General features: G+C 43.9%; 1 long non-coding RNA gene across 1 annotated transcript; it reads right to left on the minus strand.

The window, feature by feature from the left end:
* Nucleotides 1-11,033: 11,033 nt before the first annotated feature.
* LOC141411554 (uncharacterized) lies at nucleotides 11,034-14,262 on the minus strand. Its single transcript, XR_012436405.1, has 2 exons — nucleotides 14,087-14,262; nucleotides 11,034-11,258 (listed from the first exon to the last, which is right to left on the minus strand). It is a non-coding gene; the product is annotated as an uncharacterized lncRNA (long non-coding RNA).
* Nucleotides 14,263-14,313: the final 51 nt, after the last annotated feature.

Raw genomic sequence — 14,313 nt, forward strand, 5'->3', positions numbered from 1 at the left:
AATTTCTCCTTGTTCCCACCCAGTACCACCCTAAGACATCCCGACATCAAGCATCCCCTCAGTTGTAAACTCCTTTTCAATTTTAAGTTCCTTTGCAGATGTAATTTCCCCAAAAGACAAGGGAGTCTACTGGCTGGTTCTGTCACATGCTTGGTAAAGAGCAATGTGTTCTCACTCTGACCTCTCAGGTGAAACCCTCTACCTAAGACCTTATGAATACTGGTTGCATTGCATACATATAATTAAAGACTTGGGAGTCAGCATAAGCACATGTGTTCATGTTACATAACAAGACTTTGTCAATGAAACCTGTCAGTCACTCTAGCCACTCCTGCAAAGACTGCCCAGAGTTTTCCTGCCATTTGCCCTTACAATTCATAAATTACCTTTTGAACAAAGATCAGTACTTCTGTGCCACCTGGCCAGGGTCCACAGCTCTTTCTTTTGTAGTGCCTAGTCTTTCCTTTTTCTTTCAATAAAACTTTGCTACTGATTTGCAATCTGTGTCTCTGTCCAGTTCTCTGTTTGAGAGACAGAAGTGAGACAAGCTAGTGACAGGAAAAAGCCATGGGACTCTGGCAGGTGCCATGAGGCTTTTCCCAGTGTGTTTTATGCTAAATTCATGATCTCAGTCCAATGCTATCCTTTGCAGTTGTAAATTTCTTTTTATTTGTGAATCCTTTGCAGTTGTAAGTTTCCCCAAAGACAGGAAGCCTTGGGGAAATTGCACCCTCAATTACCTCTCAGGTAAAAGCCCTCAGCTTAAAACATGAATATTGATCACCCCTCACACATGTAATTAAAATACCTGTGTTGTATGACAAGACCTTGTCAGTCAAACCTGTCAATCACCCTGGCCCATACTGCAAAGATGCCCAGATTCTTCTTGACATTACCATTTCTGTGTACAGACTCGTTAAAGTGAGATGGGCACTGCTATCCCACCTGGCCAGGCCCACCAGTACTTTCTCTTGCAGTGTCTTCCCCTCACCTTCAATATATTTACTGTCACTTTCTCCACATTTTCTCATTCTGCCTAATTCTTCTCTTAGAGATGCAGGTACTGAAATCTTCTGATCAGAGTCTCCTCAGGCCACCCATCTGGTAACACAAGGACCTGAGATCTTCTTGACCAGGGTATCCTTAGACCACCCTTAGACATAACAATGTCATCCTGCTAGAGGCTCTGGCAGGCTTGTCTCTGACCCTACTGGCAGGACCGGGTTAGGGGTGGACCCCATGGGATCATGTGCCCAGGAATCACCTGTCATCCTGAGGCAGGCTAGAATTAGGGAGAGTTCAGGACTCTTAGAAAATATAAATATACTGATTTTTCAATATTCTATTTCAGATTGAACATTCCTCTTTCTCTGAACCTTCTTTTCAATTGCAAATGTGTGCAGGTGATTCACACCCTAGCTCAGGAGCAAGTAAAACCACCCACGGGACCACCCATACCATCCCTCATCAATTACTGGTTAGGAATCATCATCTCTTCCCATACGTCAGCTTAAGTTTTAAAAGCACTGGAGAAGAGCTCTCTCTGCTTGCAGGTTATACCTGCTCCCACCATGATATCTTTTGTATTTCCCCTCCCTAAGTTTTAATAAACTCCATTTATACCCCTGTGTTCTGCCATGGATTCTTACACATGGGACGTAAAGAATTTGGAGATCTTCTGATCACAGACTACACTGTTCTCGTTAACAATCCCTACCAGACCATGAGCTCCTGGAGGCAGAGAGAGACCAGCTGGTCACCTCACACCCCTGCCTGGCTCATGTAACCCTTATAAATGTGTATGGCAGGAGAAATGGGGAGTGGAACATGTGGCCATGCCTCTGTTACCTCAACCTGGATAAGAAGCTGCACGCTGCCCTCTCCTTGGGCACACATCACTGGAAAAACTCTTCTACTTGCCATAACCTTTACAGCTCTTTATCTTCAGACTGGGCCAGGGCAAGGAGAGGAGAGTCAACTTGCAAACCAAATTGTCTCCTTCTTGTGAGCATCTTCTAGCAGAAGACCTGTCTGGAGAGAGCTGCAAGGTCACTCAGCTTGTTCTGGAGGGTGTCAGAGGCTGGGTAGGGGAACACATGAGCAGTAACAAGGTGGCAGAGTTTGGGGCCAAGAAACTAAATTCATGGCTGGGTTTCTAGAAACACTGTCCACCAAGGCTATCAGGAGAATTTCCTACAGATTTTCCAGGAAAGAAAAGAGCACCCTTTGTTAAGCTCCAACTATATATTATCAGCAGAAGGAAAAAGTGAGCAAGCACTGTTAGAGTTCCATTGAGATACAAGTCACATATAAATTTCACCATTTGCATCTCAACAGTTCGACTGTATTTTGTATACTCAGAGCTGTGCAACTATCACCACTGTCAATCTCAGAACATCTTCATCACTCTAAGAAATGGAGTGATCAAAGGACCTAAGGATAAAAGGCAATAATGGCAAAAGATACCTGCAACTGTAATGTGGAGGCAGGAAAGACAGATGAGGAGATAGGGAAATCACATTACATTAACAAACATAAAAGGAGCCAGACTCAGACACTGGAATGAGGAAGTAAAACTGAAAAGCTAGAGCAGCGAGCTCCCACCCCTTTTAGATGAGAAGTTACAGGAACAGAGAGACATAGAGGGGCAACTAGCATCTACCTTCCTCTTAGAGATGTAAACAAGCTGCAAGCTCCTCGGAGGAGAGAGAAAGAAAGAAAGGTGTATCTGTCAAAAAGGGAAGTCCTAAAACTCCTTCCCATTGTCCTGTGTTTTGGGTGGACCTAATGACATGTCCATGTTTTAGCCACCCACATCCATAGTCTTAATGATTAGAAGGTGCTGGACGTGACCAGGTATTCTCCCAGCTCAGAAAGTCTAAGACATTTGGCATCTTTACTGCCAATTCCTGCATGGGAAGCAGGAAGTGTTTCTCCATTTCTCCTACTTCACCCTACTTTATCCTGTTGTGCTAAGATAAATCCTTACTAAAACTTCCACCTTGTGAGACTCCTCCTTGTGAGACACCTTGAAATGGTTTTCACCTCTGCAGATCTCAAGAACCTGTGGGAACTCCCTCACCCTTCCTCTGGTAACAATGTTACAATTTTTTCCACTTATTTACCTTGAGGGAAGCACTTTTTTCTATCAGTGTGTTGCCATCTTAGCTGCTTGCAGTTCCCAGTTCTTGTTCACTGAGTTCCATTTTGGCGCCAAAATTAGTACCTACCCCACCCCCAGACTCCAAGTGTAACATTAACCAATGGCAAGCAGATTGTGCACCCCAGCTCGAGCAAATGTGCAGGGCCCACAGCACTGAGAATAAGAAGAGAACAGACTGCCTGCCCTTCGTGCTTGCTGAGCCAGTGCACCTGTACACACTTCTGCAGATTTGCCTTGCTGAGACAATTCTCCGTTTCTGTGTCTTCAATTGTGACACTAGTGGTCTTCAGGGTTCTTATTTCTCACATTTACATAATAGAAATACATGAGCCAACAGGCTGACTGTATGGAGGGTACCAAATAAAATAGGGAATAAACATGCGTGCTTATTAGAAAAAATAAGCTCATCATTTTAGGGATCTTTTTTACTCTTTGAATCAATTGTATCTCCTGCAGACTGCATGTATTTAGATTTCATTTTTATCCACTCAGTCTCTGCTTTTTGTTTAGAGTGTTTAACCCATTCACACTTAATGTCAGCACCAATGCACTTAGGTTTACATCTGCTATTGTGCTTTTCTTCCCTGTACTTCTCATGCCTTTTCATTCTTATATTCCCCTTTATTGGTTTATTTTGCTTTAAGTGAATCTCTTTTAGTATAACACTTAACTCTATTTTGTGGTGCTGAGACAGAAGGGTCCCTGCAAACCTCCATTATGACCTCCCTGTGACCTTAAAGGGTGGAAAAAAGGAAAGGCAGAACGGACCAGAATAAGGACTAGTGTGAGGACCAGGGCATGACCCATCAGAACATCGCAGGCACAGCCAACCAGAATGCATATATTAGTTGTAGGGGAAGGGGCGTTCATTGTGACACTTGCACATGTGCTACAACATATCTTAATTAGATTCACCCCTCCCATCATTCTCTCTCATCCCCTTTAAGACAATTTTAACAGGTTTCTTGTTCAAGTTCTATACATGTATACAAAGTATATCCACCATATTTGTGGGGGATAACTTGTCTTTTCCTTCAAAAAGATAGCAACCTACGTAAATGTACTTTGAAGCAGCAGCTTGTTATGCTTGCTTAAGTTGAGGCTTCCTGGAATATTAAATATTAACCTTGCCCCTTCTCAGGTAAATCCTCTTTAAAACAGACCTCATCTATATTAATCAAGAAAGACTGTGAACTCTTGAGTCCTAGTCAAAGGAGAAGGGGGCGATGTTGCATCAGGGATAAAAACCTGAGAGGACTTACTGGTTGGTGTGCTCGCTCATCAGAGCTATATTGGTTGTACATCCTTCTGCAGAAGTAAAACTTTTTGCCATGCTGACTCTGGAGTCTTATTTCTAATAATATTCACCCTCCCCCTTCCACAGGTACTCTACCATGGACAGGACCTGTTTCACCTTCCCATCCTTCAGATTTTTAAGTGCATACTGACTGTCAAGGGGGCTTCGCCTTGGTATTTCACACATGTATATATCATACTTCACTCAGATGGACTCCATTACTTACTCTTTCTCTATCACTCTGGTCTCCAGTCAATTAACAGTTTACAGTGTATTACATCATACTATCTTCATACACAGATGCAATGTACTTCAATTTTGTTCACTCTGTCATTCCTTTTCCTCTCCTGCTTCCCTGTAGTCTCCTCAAACAGACCCACTGTTACAATTGTATTCTCACCCCACTCTCTCTCTCTCTCTCTCTCTCTCTCGTTACATATATATATGTATACGCTTATATGTATGTATATATAAGATCATAGGTATATTTATGTATACATTTAAGTCTAGCTTCCACGTATGAGGAAAAACATGGGACCTTTGTCCTTCTGAAGCTGGCTTACTTTGCATAACATGATGACCTCAAGTTCCATCCATTTAACTGCAAATAACAAAATTTCATTGTGTATATATGGCACATTTCCTTAATCCATTCATCAGTTATGGGGCATCTGGGCTGTTTCCAAAACTTTGCCATTGTGAATAGTGCTGCAATGAACATGGGTGTGCACATGGCTCTATTGCATCCTGGCACACATTCCTTTGGGTATATATGCCCAGGAGTGATATTGCTGGATTGTATGGCAGGTCTATTTTTAGTTTCTTTAGGAGCCTCCATATTGCTTTCCATAGTGGTTGCACTAACTTACATTCCCACCAGCAGTGGGTAAGGGTTCCTTCCTCCTGTCCCTCCACCCCCTCACCAGCACTTGTTATTGTTTGTGTCACTGACGACTGGAGTGAGGTGAAATCTCAGTGTTTTGATTTCATTTCCTTTAGCCAAGGATGTTGAGCGTTTCTTCATGCATTTATTGACCATCTGTCCTTCTTTGCAGAACTGTCCGTTCAGCTCATATGCCCACTTATTCAGCAGGTTGTGGACTCTTTGCAGGGTTAGTTTTTTGAGCTCCTGCACATTCCGGTTATTAATCCCTTGTTACATATATACACAGCTCACAAAGATTTCCTCCCATTCTGTAGCTGTCTCTTCAGTCTGGTTACTGTTTGCTTTGCTGCACAGAGCTTTTTGGTTTGATGCAGTTCCATTTGTCAATCCTCTCTTAATTGTTCAGCTACTGGAGTTCTATTCAGGAAGTTCCTGCCTCTGTTCCAGTGTTTTCCTCATTCACGCTTTCAGTTTCAGATGTCACATTAAGACCTTTGATCCACCCACAATGTTTTAGAACACGCACTGCACTGACTGCACACTGACTCCCCAGCCCCTCTGGGAGCTGTTGGTGTTTGCTCATCTGCTGGCCTGGCTGGGTGGTCTCCCTCAGTATGTAGCCTCAGACACTGTGCTCAACACTCCTGGGCATCATGCATATGCGTAGCTCATTCTCTGCATGTATTTCAGCTTGCTTCTTCATTCTTCAGTTAAAAGACATTCCAGTCATTTCTGATTTGGAGAAATTACGGACAAAAAACCACGTTAGATGTTTGGGTACAGGTTTCTGTGTGAACTTGTTTCCCTTTATCTTGGGTAAAGGTCTGGGAGTCGGATTGCTGGGTCACAGGTCTCACTGCAAACTGTCTTCCAGAGGGGCTACACCATTCCTCTTTCCCACCTGGGAGCCATACATTCTCACTTGCAGCTTGTTGGTCCCACTTTTATTTAGTCAGTCAATATGGTCACTTGGGAGGACAATGATCAGCAGGGCTCTTTTGCTGCTTCTTTTCTAGATCCCTCTGCTGCGGGATCCTCTTGAGGGTGTCACACCTAGATATCATCCTCCATTAATTTCCAGGTGATCACTCTATTCTTTGCCACAATGCCCTGTGCATAAGTTGCTCCACAGTCTGAGTCTGATCCACTTAAATTTGGGTCACTGTACAGCAATAACTCTCAAGCCAGTCTTTTGAGTTTTCTTCTGACCCCAGGAGAGATCTTCCTGTTCTTGCCCCTGGTTCTCTCCAATTGTATGGCTGGTTGTGTCTTATCATAGTGCTCTCAAGGAGCTACCAGGCAAAAGTTTACCCAAAAAAGTCTCTCTGTTCCCTTACAACACCCCATTGAAAAAAAGAATTCAAAAATTAAAAGGTAGAACCCCACAAGGCAAAGAGAAAAGGGACAATAACAGAGAGATACTGAAGGAACTCCTGAACTCAGAAGACAGATGAACAGAACTGATTGTTCTTCCTTGTTTGCTGATTGCTTGTAAAGGTGGGGCCCAGAGGCACCAACCAACTTTGAACGAAGGGGTGTGTGGGAAAGACTGTTAGGTCTGCCTATCAGGCTTTACCTGACTGACCCCCAGCCTATGTGCAATATAGAAATCCAGGCTGGAAATCAAACTTAACCATACAAGTGAAACAGATGCCTCTCCAGCTCTCTCAACTGGGTGACTGACCCTCCCTGGATGCCATATTTAGCAAATTAAAAAGAAACCTGGGTACCCAACTAAATTTGAATTTCAGATAAGCAAAAAGTGATGTTTTAGATAACTATTTCCCAAATGCTATATGGGACTTACACTAAAACATGACTCATTGCTTTCCTAAAATTCAGATTTAACTGAGGCCTTGTGTTTTTATTTGCAGGTAACCCTACATCTGGAAAAGTGGTCCAGGGTACCCTGAATGTGGCACTCAAGCTCAACTGAGGGAGTGTCAGAGGAAAACTGGAACTCCAGCCCCTTCCTCCCACTCAGCTCTCGACAGTTGGCAGCCAATGGCCTCCACTCCACTCATCCAGCTCCACTAAAGTTTCCAGAAAGGAAAAAAAAGACATGTCCAAAGAACTGGTACCCAGAATGACCTCAGACTTCTCAACAGCAGCAAAGCTCTGTGACAGCAGGCAATGGTTTCAAAATGTCGAGGAAAAGTGATTTCCAACCCAGAGTCTATAAAGCCACCAGGGAGAGAGTGGATTAAATACATTCCAGTCAGGGAAGGTTATACAGAGTTTCCTTCACACACCATGCCTTAGAACACTGCTAGGGAAAGTGTCCCACCAAAGCAAAAGATCTACCAAAGAAAGAGCAGGCACAAAGTCTCAGAAACAGGAAGAATGAAGGGATGTCCTTGGTGAAGAGAAATCCCAGACTAACAGATGGGCTGCAGGCATAGAGGGCCTGTACAGGTAGGATGTAAAGAAGCAAGAGGGGATCTAAAAACAAACTGATCCTTAAGAGACCAGATGATTTCTTACTACATTGGGAGGGATTATAGAGTTGCATCAGGGAACATGGAGATAACTTTTAACTGGTCTCACAAAACCAAACAAATGAAAACATAAATTAACCGAAAGAGGAAAAATGTCTAAGAAAAGCAAGGCTATTATAATATGCTTGGTGTGAACACATGTACAGTCACAATAACTGAGCCCTAGACACCAATTAGCCAGATTGTGTGGTAGGTACATCGGGATCACGGTAGCTGGTGGGAAGGGGTAAAAAAGGTATCCTGGTCTTCAGTGGTAGGAAGTCAGAAAGTGTGTAAACTTGAAACTCAAGCAGTAGTGACACAAGTGCGTCACATGGAGGCACATACCAGAGAAAAATACGAAGTGATCTGATAATGATCACCTTTGGGCTCTGGGATCCGAAGTGGAGTTAGTCAGGGAATGGGGGCTCCTGCTTTTCACTTTAAGACACATAGTCTTTTCAAACTTTGTAAATGAATTATCAGCATAAAATTAAGCTAAATTAAAAATAAGATCACTGATCTTAACAAAAACTAACTCCAGATGAGTTGTAGAGCTAAAACCATGCAAGTTCTAGAACAAAACATAGGAGATCTTTGGGACCTTGCATTAGACAAAGACTTCTTAGAGATGCCAACATACAGTCCATAACAGAAAACAAAACTGGTAAACTGGACTTCAGCAAAATCAAGAACTTATGCTCTTGTAAAGGAGAATGAGAGGCAAAGACAGAAAATGATCACGTGCCATACATCCGATTAGGATCTGTAACCAGAACATATAAAGGACTCTCAAAATTCAATAATATAATTTTTTAAAAACACCCAATTTTTTTCAAACAGGCAAAAGATATGAAAAGGCACATTACAAAGGACATGTGGATGGCACATGACCACAGAGCTCAGCATTGTGTTAGGATGACTAAACTTAAAAACAAACCCGAGCCAAGTGCTGGTGGCTCATGCCTGTAATTCTCACTATTCAGAGGCAGAGATCAGGAGGATCGTGGTTCAAAGCCAGCCTGGGCAAATAGTTGGCAAGACCCTATCTCAAAAAAACTCCTTCACAAAAAAAGGGGGTTGGTGGAGTGGCTCAAGGTGTAGGCCCTGAGTTCAAGCCCCAGTAACACACACACACACACACACACACACAAATCCCAAAACTGACAGCAACTGTGGTGGTGGAAATGGTGGCACAGCCCCTCTATAATACAGTGAGACCTGTGACCCAGACCTTTACCCAAAAGAAACAGAAACAGGTTCACACAAAAACCTGTACACAAGTACTTAAAGTGGTTTTTTTTTCATAACTGCCCCAACAGGGAAATGTCCAGAACATCCTTCAATTGGTGAATGAATAAACAAACTGATACATCACTCAGAGAATGCTACCATGGATGTGCACATGGGGAGGAGTCTCAGATGTGGGATCCTCAGGAAAAGCCAAGTTCGCAAGGTTACAGACTACACAATTCTGTTTACATAACATTCTGGAAAAGGCATCTCTAGGAATGGGAGACACACAGTTGTGCCAGGACCTGAGGAAGGCACAGAGAGGTCAACCTCCAAGAGTAGATGGCGAGTTTGGGGTGATGGTTGTGTCTTGATTGTGCTGGTGGTTGAACGACGGTTACACGTTTGTCAAAACTTATAGAACTGTTCATAAAAAGAGCAGATCTTAATGTAGGTGAATTATCTTTAACAGTCTGGATTTTCTGTTTTGGTTTGGTTTTTTGGTGCTACTGGGGTTTGAGCTCAGGATCTTGTGCTTGGTGAGACACACCTTTCTGTCTAGGTTACTTTTCAGATAGGGTTTTGTGCTTTTTGCCCGGCTGGCCTGGGGCCATGATCCTCCCACCTTTGCCTCTGGCACAGCTGAGATTATAGCTAAAGTACCACTGTGCCCAATTTGTTTATTGATGGCGTCTCATTAACTCTGTCCCCAGACTGTCCTTGAACAGCAGTCCTCCCAATCGCCATCCCGAGTAGCTGGGATTATAGATGTGCGCCACTAAGCACAGCTAATAGTTTTTAAAGGAAAAAAAGACTACCGGCTTTTCTTCACTGTAATGAAATACCTGATACAGTCACTTATAAAAAGGCTTATTTTGGCTGACAGCACTGGCGGTCTAGGCCATGGTTGGTTGGCCCTGTTGCTTTGGGCCTGTGCCAAGGCAGCACATCTATCATATAAGTGCAGAGCAGAGCAAAAACCACTCACCTCAGGGCCAAGAAGCAAGAGAAGGGGACCAGAGTCCCAAGATTCCTTCATGGGTGAGCCCCTAGTAGCCTAAAGGCCTCCCACCTCTCTAAGGCGCCACTGCCTCCCCATTCCATGCCAGTGGCTGCATAGCACCAGCATGAACTGACTGAGCAAGCACAGGCACATGTCCCAGGCAGTGCCCAGACTGAGTGGACTTTACCGTGGTTCCAACCTGCCCAGTGATGTTGCGCTCTGTGGGACAGTGAGGTCAAAGCGGATGGTTATTGCTCCATAGGTGGGATTTTGCCAGACTCATGCTTTGAAAGACACAAGTGCAAGGGCTTTAGTCCTTACTTACTGGAATGATGGACTGGGAAGGAAGGGAAGAAAAGTGAGTGATGATAGGAAATAAAGGCCTGGAGATCCTACCCATCATCTTGGGAGTGGGTAACCAAGCTCCTATGGAGCCTTCTAGGACCTTGAATGACCCTTCCACTTCTAAATTTGGGGCCACCGTGAGATAACTATAGCAAGGCAAACGTGCTCCATGAGTTTGTTAAGGTACAGCACACCAGAAGCAGATGGTATCAGGGAATCAGTCCCAACTTGTGGGTGTACATGAGGCTAGTGTAGGTGGTAACATTTGTACTGAGCTTAAGGGATGAATGGATGTCCTAAGTTGAGGCAAGGCTGGGAGGTGAGGAAGAGAGTGTGAGAAAAGGCCTGGAGCAGGACAGTACTGCAGAGAGAAGGGCAGTGAGGGCAAGGCTGGAGAGAGACATAAAGATTTGCAGTGAACACTGGGATGGTTTGGCTCCCAGGGGTAACAGTGGGGCACCAACTGATTGCTGATTAGCTTACAACATTCATTCTCTCCTTCTTAAAAACAAAATATGGATTTTAACCAAACATATAACTATTTGGAATAATGACTACACATCCAGACTCAGCAATTCTGATCCTAGACAAATACTCTAGAGAAATAATAATATAGTCACTCAAAGATGTGTACATGAATATTCATAACTTTATTAAAAATAGCCAAAAACTGGAAACAATGTAAGTCTCCATCAACAAAGGAACAAATAAATTATAGTGGAGTACTATAAAACAATAAAAAGGAACAAATCATGCAATATGGATGAAGCTGACATAAGGGTAAGAGGATTCAGACATGAAGGATCCACAATTGGAGAATGTTTCAATATTTTCAAAGCTCCAAAACAGGTAACCTATAAAGCAAAACGTCAGGGTGGTGGTTATGGGGGGGGCGAGGGGGTGATGAACTCAGGATCTACACTTTGAGTCACTCTGTCAGCCTTTTTTTGTGATGGGTTTTTTTTTTGAGATAGGGTCTCAGAACTATTTACCCGGGCTGACTTTGAACTGTGATCCTCCTGATACCTTCCCTCCTCAGTAGCTAGGCTTACAGGTGTGAGTCACCAGTGCCCGGCCTCCCAGTTTCCTTTTGTTTTTTCAGACAGGGCCTCAACATCTAGCCCAGGCTGGCCTTGATCTCACTATGTAGCCCAGGACTACCATAAACTCATGACCCTCCTGCCTCTGCCTCACAAGTGCTGAGATTATAGGTGTGCACCACCACACACCTGGCTTATTTGGCTGGTTTCTGTCATGCAGGAATATAGACCCAGTTATGTCAGATCTTCTGATTTTTTTTTTTTAAAAAGTAAGAATTCTAGACTTCATATTTTATGGGATCTCTCGACATTTCTGAAACAAAACAAGCTTCCTCCCAAAAATATGAGATTGAAAATACTGAACTGTATTAATATACAGATGTGTAAATCAAAAATTCAAAATCAGACCTCATATTTATGTCTTAAGTAACATAGCTTGTATAAAAATAATTCACCAGATCATTCTGGTGAGTCTAAATCATTTCTTGACTTTTAGAAATTATTAATAATTTCATGAAGCTTTGTGAAGGTTTTTTTCTTTGTAGGGGTCATGATCTGACAGAAGAAACAAGATCAAGCTCATACAGTAACTTCCCTGTTACTGATAATCACTAGATGAATTGTTCAAATACACTCTTCCTTACCATTAGTGATAATAGTTGAATCTTCTGCATCTGATGAGTAACAATTGCATTTAAATATTTTGTAACTGTGTAATATAGCCTGAGACTTCTGACACTCAATTTCTGTTATTATTTAAGTCACAAAAATCACTTATTGAAATACCTTCTAACCAATTGGTTTAACTTAATATTTTTTGTAGGCCAAATTTCAGGATCCAAGAAATAGAGGGCTGGACTAGCAGAGTGACTCAAGTGGTAGAGCTCCTGCCTAGCAAGTGTGAGGCTCTGAGTTCAAACCCCAGTACTATCAGACCCACACCCCCACCCTAAAAAACTGAAGGCTGGAGATGTAGCTCGGTGATAGAATACTTATCTATTACGCAAGAGGTTTTGGGTTTGATCTCCAGCACCACATGCAAAAAGGTAGTGAAAAGGAAAATTGAAAAGTTCGATACATTTCTCATTTTGTCATCATATACATTTTCGTATTAAGTATTAGAAAATCCTAATTGTTTTCAAATGGTATACCATACACACACACACACACACACACATGATCTTCCACTTGTTTCAAAATTTTCCATTTTAAATTTGCCAAACTATTTTATAGTTCACTAAAAAAATGCTGGCTCTAATACCTAAAACTTTTTTTTTTTTTTTTTGCCAGTACTGGGGTTTGAACGCAGGGCCTCATGCTTGCTAGGCTGGCACTTTACCGCTTGAGCCACTCCACCAGCCCTTTTCTGTGTTAGGTATTTTCAAGACAGGGTCTCATTAACTATTTGGCCAGGCAGGCCTTGAACTTGGATCATCCTGAGCTCTGCCTCCTGAGTAGCTAGGATTACAGGCATGAGTCCCCAGCACCAGCCTAAAAAATGTTTCTTGAAAATTAAATATTGACAACTCCATTAAAAATATCATTTATTAAAGCCAAACGCTTTAAAATGTACTTTTCAAATGATTATATTCCACTTGTTATAGTGAACATACAGAACTTCTTTTACAGATTGCTTTTGGAGCGCTATCACTCCAAGTTGTGCATCAAAGTTCAATTTTCTTCAAAACGCAATTATTTCTGGTATTTACTTGTTGTGTGGTAGTAGGAAAAAGCTTACTAGAGAAATAAAATGAGTAACTTGACTTAGATCTTGAATTTCATAAAACACGAATTTTACTTTGTGCTGACTCTTGCACGTATCAAGAGACGTTCCAAGCTGGGATCCATTACTATTATCATTTCTTCACTGCTCTTCCAGAGATTAACGAGATTCATGCTTATTTTATTTAAAAATACCGTATTAAGGGCTCAAGTGGTAGAGTGCCTTCCTACCAAGCGAAGGCCCTGGGTACCGCCAGCCAACCAACCAATAAACAACACGCATGTATTAAAAGTTCACCCTGGAGACGAGGCTCAAGGGCGGGAGCACCTGCCCAGCAGGCAGGAGGCCCTGAGTTCAAGTCTCAATTCAAAAACATGGGCTCATTTGTCCAGATTTTCTTGGTTCCTCACTGTAGGCACGTCCCTGTTCTGTTAGAGCAAAGGAGTGAAGCTATGGACGACTCTGCACAGCCTCCTTTCCAAAGAATCCCATCGACTCTCCTAAAGCCGCAATCCCCGTGGTGAATGCTGCTCAGGGGGCCACCAAGGCCACCAGCAAGGCCACCAGCAAGGCCACCGGCACCGGTCTGCAGTCATCGGTACAGACCGGGTTACCTCGACACCTCGCCCGGCTATGTCAGTACTGCAGCCATCGGCGGCGCAGGGTGCGGACGGCCGGCCGGCCGGGTCCCCTCGCTCCCCCCCAGACACCGCGGGCGCCACCGTCATACGGTGTCCTCCCCAGAAGCCGGCCACAAAGCCGCTCCGAGAGCTGCCCGGCCCCTGTCCGCCCCACGGCTGCCTCAGGAACAGCTTGTGAGCGCTCAGAACCGGCCTGCATGTTTGCTGACTGACTTAACACACAGGGAGTCCGCCACCCCAGCCTGCGCCCCAGGCGGCAGGTGACCGCCGCGACCTACTCGGTGCCGGCGCTGAGGGGCAAGGCCTGCTTGCTGGCGCTTCCGGCTTACTCGTAACTTCCACCGGCCTCGAGTGCCGTGAAAAGCACGCCACGACGCCGCCCGAGCCTGCACCGCCGGTCTCGCGCTGGCTCCAATTTTTCCACCAGCGCGCACCGGCTCCGCCTCCCCTAGGCGACGCCCCTTCCCGGCGCGGCTTCCCGAGCTGCCCCGCGCGGTTTTCCCGA

The sequence above is a fragment of the Castor canadensis genome, chromosome 10 (genome assembly GCF_047511655.1).
Source record: "Castor canadensis chromosome 10, mCasCan1.hap1v2, whole genome shotgun sequence".
NCBI lineage: Eukaryota > Metazoa > Chordata > Mammalia > Rodentia > Castoridae > Castor > Castor canadensis.